Source organism: Gopherus flavomarginatus, chromosome 11, assembly GCF_025201925.1.
Source record: "Gopherus flavomarginatus isolate rGopFla2 chromosome 11, rGopFla2.mat.asm, whole genome shotgun sequence".
Lineage (NCBI taxonomy): Eukaryota > Metazoa > Chordata > Testudines > Testudinidae > Gopherus > Gopherus flavomarginatus.
This window is the reverse complement of record NC_066627.1, coordinates 33,498,679-33,505,486: the sequence shown is the minus strand read 5'-3', so window position 1 is coordinate 33,505,486 and position 6,808 is coordinate 33,498,679.

Below are 6,808 nucleotides of genomic sequence, written 5' to 3'. Positions count from 1 at the left end.
ATAAAGATACAGCGAGTTCATAATCTCACACAAAATTCATAAATTGTCCAGACAGATTCCTCCAATGGTCACAGCAAGTCACTTAACCTCTCAGTTACCTCAATAGCCTATCTGTAAAATGGGGATAGCAATACTTCTCTATCTCATAGCAGTCTTTCAAGGGTAAATTCATTATTGTTCATGAGGTGCTCAGAGAGCATGGTGACATAGTCCAGAAAAGCCTAAACATAAAAGTATTTATCTCAAATGCACACAGTTCACAAAGCTGTGAGAGAGTCTCACTATAGAGCAAATTACCTCTCAGAAATTTGGCAGCGCCTTATTTTTAAATAAAATAGGTATGCAACTTAATATAAAAATGTACACCTAATTTGCATGCATAGTCATTATTGTTGCCAGCTCTGAATTCAGGTTGCGGCAGGGAAGTGAAGGAAGAGCTTATTTTGAAATACCTTATTGGATCACACGCTTTTCTATATTTACCTCTGGGCAGGAGTTTCACTACTGATTTGGGATAATAATGCAAAAATAATGTGAACTCTGCTGTTCTCTTAAGGGGGCAAGAGTTTATAGGCACAGCAATAATAACCCACCATCAGTAATAAGAACAGAGCATGGGTCCTGGTAAGGGGCATTTCAGCCACATGCAGATTGCTCCAGCTCCATGAAAGCTGGTTTACCAAAATATAGACTAAACTACAGGGATTTATTTAGTTTTACATGTGCCACACAATTACCTCAGAGTCTCCCTCATATAATGAATGTTTTCCAGCTGCCTGATGAGTCTTCCTCCTTGTCCTTGCAAGGTGGGTCAATGTCTGTTCCCTCTGCTGTCAATAGCGGTCAGGAAATATTTTACTTAAATGCTCAGGGGAACAGAAGCTTTCTGTCCAAGTATGGCCCCAGGGAAGCTTGCATGAGCCAAGACCTAACAAAGCTCAGAGGAGCTGAAACCCAACTCAGGACACAGTGGTGAGCTCCTGAGAGCCGAGTCATTATATTATGGGACTATATTGTGATGGTGCAATTTCCAAAATAAATCAAGGTCTCTGGGGTTGTGGGCATAGGCTCTTTGGTTAGATTTAGGACACAGGACTCGGGGGTTCTGTTTCCAGCTCTGGGAAGGTTTGTGGGCTAGCGGTTAGAGTAGAGATCTGAGAGTTCTGTTACTTATATTTTTCCCTGATACTTCTCTAGCAACTTTCCTTTTGCACAGTTCTAAAGCACTTTATGTATGTTAAAACAGCAGTACTTATCTCCATCACCAAAATACAGCCACCTTGGGCACAGAACTCAGCAGTTATCCTGTCTGAAGGACACTACACTACCGGACGTTTAGGAGAAGAACTGAATGCTTTTTCTGGATCTAAACTATTGGGGAAATTTTGATAGGCAGAACTTTGGGTACTTGAGTTGGAATATGGCTCAGATGCCAGGGTAAATGCAGGGAAAACAATGACAGTTTCAAACCTTGCCCCAGACTCTGCTCTGGGATACACTTCACTTTATCTGGCCTTGGTCCTTTTCATTAACTGCCCCCTTCTTCAGAAATAAATAAACAGTATTTAGTTGGATTTTTAGCACTTTTGGTGACATTCAGCTGCCATTCCCATCCCCCACACCTGGCACCTCCACTCCAACTAATCCTTTTATTTTGGCATCCAACATTTTCCCCTTATTCACTGTTTAGCGAAAAAGATAGCAGGTACCAGTCAGAATTAGCAGTCCTGGATCTGCTGCTAAAATTGAAATTTATGGCTTCCAGGAGCTTCTAGTGCCAGTGCCAACAGTGGCTATATTTGGGTTAGGAGCAATGCCCAAACTCCAGTTGAGGAATCTCAGAGCTGTACCAGCTAGAAGCGAGTTACAAAATCATGACTGTTCAACTGAGAGAGGAGATACGTCATAAAGGTACATGAAATAGTGAATAGTGCAGAGAAGGTTGTTGGGACACTGCTATTTACCCTCTCATAACACCACAACATGGGGACGCTGAGTGAAGTTGAAAGGTGACTCATTTCAAACAGATAAAAAGAAATATTTTCAGACAACACAGCGTGAACCTGCAGAAATCACTTCTACACAATATCATGAAAGCCAAGAATTTAGCAATTTTTTTTTAAGAAAAAGGATTAGACATGGAAAATGAGAATGTTGAAAATTATGCTAGATATGATACAAAACATAAGGGACCAAACCCCTCATTATTTCAGATAAAAGACAATCACTAACATTAAGACCAAATGTCCCCTATGGGCTAGTTATTCCAAAAGTATTTATTAAGGAGTTTCATGCAACTTCTTTTGAAGCATCAGGTGCTGTCCACTGTCAGAGATGAGAGACTGAACTAGACAGACCACTGGTCTGATATGGGCTGGAAATTCCCATGTTCCTATGCACCACACTGACAAAATGGAGCAGACTATGGCTGCTTCTCAGCTTCGCTCTAGGCAAGGCCTCCCACTCTGCAAGGAATACAGAGTCCCAGAATATGATGGTCCCTCTTGCTACTCACAAGGAGTGCAATATGGAACCTTTCACCATTCAGTCAGCAATTTAAAATCAAATCCAGACTAAGCTGTGATTAGGTGACTGTTCAATTGCCTATGTGTCTCAGCCAAGATTCCTAGCAGACAGATGGACATGGACGCATATGCATAATCTCTCTAGGATACGGCCTTTCTTATTCATCCACACAGCTAAACCTCTTCTTTAAGCTCTCCTCATCTCAGTTACTGCAACAGCCTTCTTTCTGGCCTGGGCAAAAGCAATCTTATCTTGCTCACATCCATTCAGAATGCTGCTGCAAAAATAGTTTCCTAGGCTGGCAGCCACCACTCTTTGCATCCCTCCACTGGCTTCCCCTTGTCTAGCTCATCAAACATAAACAGATTGTATTCACTTTCAAGGCCCTTCACTGTCAAGCCCCACCCTATCATTTCTTATTAGCTTGCTTGCTTCTGATCAGCCCATGATCCCAGCCTCCACTGCCCACTTACTAATGTTTCAAACAAGCACCTTCGTGTTTTTTCCTACTCTGCCCCACCTGCTTGGGGAGTGCTTCCCATTAACATCCATAAAGCTCCTCATTGTCGACTGTCAAATCCCTCCTCAAAACTCTCCTTTACCATAAGGCCTATAAAAAAAACATAACAGCTATGCAGCAGGTGTGCTGAGACCAGTGCCGATCAGGCTGATCCGAATTGTCTCATTCTTCACTTGTACTCCTCCATATGTCTTATTAGTTTATAAATTGCTTGGGGAAGACCTTATCCTTTTGGTCTGTATTTGTACAGTGCCTAGCACAGTGAGACCAAGGCCCATGACTAGGACACCCAGGTGCTATGGTCACATAAATAATAAAACCACCAGATTATAAGTGTGTCCTCTGATGGCAGCCTCAGCCTGAATGGACATGGAGATTCTACGCCTGGATGAATCCATATGGCAGATGGTTGGGAAGGGGCATAGGAAAATCTCACATTGCTATGACTTGGGCTGTACCTGTTCTGAGAATAAGCAGATTTCTAAGGACTGGCAACTTTCACCAGCATTTAGCGCTGTAAAAAATAAATTTGAAACCAAATCCTAGTGCTGGGATTAATCAGAACATTAACCAGCTTCCCTAAGAGAAACAGGATTGTTTTCAGTTGTATTTGTCTGTACAATTAAAAAAAAATCTATTTTATATGAATACACCACAGATGTGTGACTTGACTTAATCTCTGTTGACACAATTCAAACATTAGGAAAAATACATGAGATGTATGTTCTGCTGAAAAAGGTCTTTCTTTGGCTTGTTCCTTTAATGCAGGCCCCAAACAATTGGCAGGGCATTTCTAACCCCAGTGTGGAGAGATCAGTGGGACCCTGTGAAGGATAATGCAGGATTCCAGCACAATTGCTGGTGCTTAGATGAGGAGAGTTGGTGGCTCTGTTCCCACCTTTTCAGAGTGGCATTTTTGCATGCCAGTGAGAGCTTGCTCCATCAGCAATCTCACAGGTGCTGGGCCTTTGAACTCCACTTCAAAGCTGGGGGCTAGAGGGAAGTTTTTCTAAACTCAAAAGAACATGTAAATATTTGCAGGCACCGATGAACCCTCCTCGTCATTTCAATGATCAACTGTATAAGATGGCTGGACAGAGAGGTCAGCAAGCTTTGAAGTGTATCCTGCTAGTTCACTGAACCCCTCCAAGAGCTGCAGAGATGGGTGCACACAAAATGCAATGACAGGGAGATTTGTACCTGAACTGGAATTTTCTCCTCCTATATTCTCCATATAAACTTACGAGGACAAATCAACTTTTTGCTAAGCTTTGTGCAGTCTGACACTTTGAACAGTAAGAAACGCCCTTTTCTGGTCAGGAATACATGATGAAAGTAAAGGGCTGAATTCTGATGTCATTGCCACTAGTATAAATCCAGAGTCACTCCAATGAATCAGCAGGGTTATTTCAGAGTCACACCACTTGCTGTATTCCTTGAGAGCAGAATACGCCTTACAGCTGTTATTCCAAACATGACTGATTTTGGGTCTCCTGATCCTGGAGTTTTACAGTGACCCATTATAAAGTCAGACCAATTGTTAAATCTAGATTCAGGTTTATTTTCTACCCAGACCCATCCACCAATGCTTAAAGGTCTTTGGACTGGAGAGTTGAGATTCAGAGGCCCATTCACTCCCCAACCTTTATGCTGAGGTGGTCCATGAAGGAGCTTATTAATGCCATCTGTGTGCTGTTTTTTTTGCCATGTGGGCACTTGTTCACTAACAAGATGGACTGAGACCCACCAACTAATTGCACCCATCATACCACCATCAGATGATCATGAACTTCATTTAACTGGACTGGATCTGACCCAGTTTCCTAGGCGTGAAAGGTTTTACATTCCAATCTGCCTCCCCATCAGCTGGTGTCTTTAACATAAGGATGCTGAAGCTTTTAAACCTATATTAAATATGAAGTTTAGTGCTTATTGGACCATTTGGTCGAAGGCTATGTCCACACTGGGAGCATTTCACTGGTACCTCACCACCTTCTGCTTAAATGCAAAGTGCACTTCTCTACCCTGCCTTCTCTAATATAAAAAGAACCACGTTTACTTTTTTTTTTTCCAAACCTTAAAACCTAACAACCCTTTCCTAGTGCATATACAATTCTCCCTCAAGCAGAGGACAAGAGAAAGAATGACCCACACATGACAGATGTCAGTCACATTTAGGATGACTACAGATCCCTTATTTTATGGGACTATCCCTTATTTCATTGACCTGTCTCTTTTTTAAAGATATATGGGAATGTCTTACAATTGAGCATAAGTACCATTGTAAACATCACATTGAGGTTTATAATAATTGCACTGTATGCTTCAGGGCAGAAGAAATGTACGCTTTAAAGAAAAATATGCTAAGGACAATGGCACTTCATTAAAATGTCCCTTAAAATAAATTATTGTCCCTTATTTCCATCCAGAGAAGGTGGCCACCCTAGTCACATTGCTTAGTGTGCTAGTGGAAGGTGCTCAGGTTCTACTGTAGTGTGAGGACACAAAAACAAAGAGACATGCTTTAAGTAGCACTTAAAGAATTCCCTAACCAGGAAGTTCCTCCGTTTATTAAGTTTCCTGCTGCAACTCATCCTGGTCATCTCTCTAGACAGTGGAGGACCAGGAACTCTATAACCACTCCACATCTCCTTTTTTTTATAACAATAGATTAAAACTTAAATTATAAAGCCATGTGTATATACACACACAAAATAAAGTGCAAAATAAACTTCAAATCCCTTAAAACTATTTACACTACTATGCCCCTGTAACCAAGTTCATTCCCCACTAGGTATCCCCTTTGTGGCCAGACATGGAGTCACAGCTCTCTCAGTTGGCTAGCAGCCCCTGCCAATGGTCGCTCCAGTGCCGTGGTATGTCTCTGCCTGGTAACGCAACCCTCTGGCTGGCTCACCATCTTTAGTTCACCCCTGCCAGGGTGGCAACTGTCCCAAACTAAATGTCCAAGAAACATCTTCAACAGAAAAAATCCTTCCCCCCTCTCAGGGACTCTTCCTCACTCACTCTTCAGCATAATCTACAGCCCCCCTACCAGGTTCAAGAACCCTTACAATGGACTTGTATCATAACCTTAGTCCCAGATTTGGACCTTAGCGTCCAAAATATGGGGGTTAGTATGAAAACCTCCAAGCTTAGTTACCAGCTTGGACCTGGTACCTGCTGCCACCACCCAAAAAATTAGAGTGTTTTGGGGCACTCTGGTCCCCCTGAAAAACCTTCCCTGGGGACCCCAAGACCCAAATCCCTTGAGCCTCACAACAAAGGGAAATAATCCTTTTTCCCTTCCTCCCTCCAGGTGCTCCTGGAGAGATACACAGACACAAGCTCTGTGAAACTACACAGAGAGACTCCCCCCTCTCTGTTCCCGATCCTGGAAACAAAAAGTACTTTCCTATTCCCCCAGAGGGAATGAAAAATCAGGCTAGCAATCCAACACACAGATCTCCCCGTTTTCTTCCTCCCACCAATTCCCTGGTGAGTACAGACTCAATTTCCCTGAAGTAAAGAAAACTTCAACAGGTCTTAAAAGAAAGCTTTATATAAAAAGAAAGAAAAATACATACAAATGTGCTCTCTGTATTAAGATGATACAACACAGGGTCAATTGCTTAAAAGAATATTGAATAAACAGCCTTATTCAAAAAGAAGACAAATCAAAGCACTCCAGCACTTATATTCATGCAAATACCAAAGAAAAGAAACCATAGAACTTACTATCTGATCTCTTTGTCCTTACAC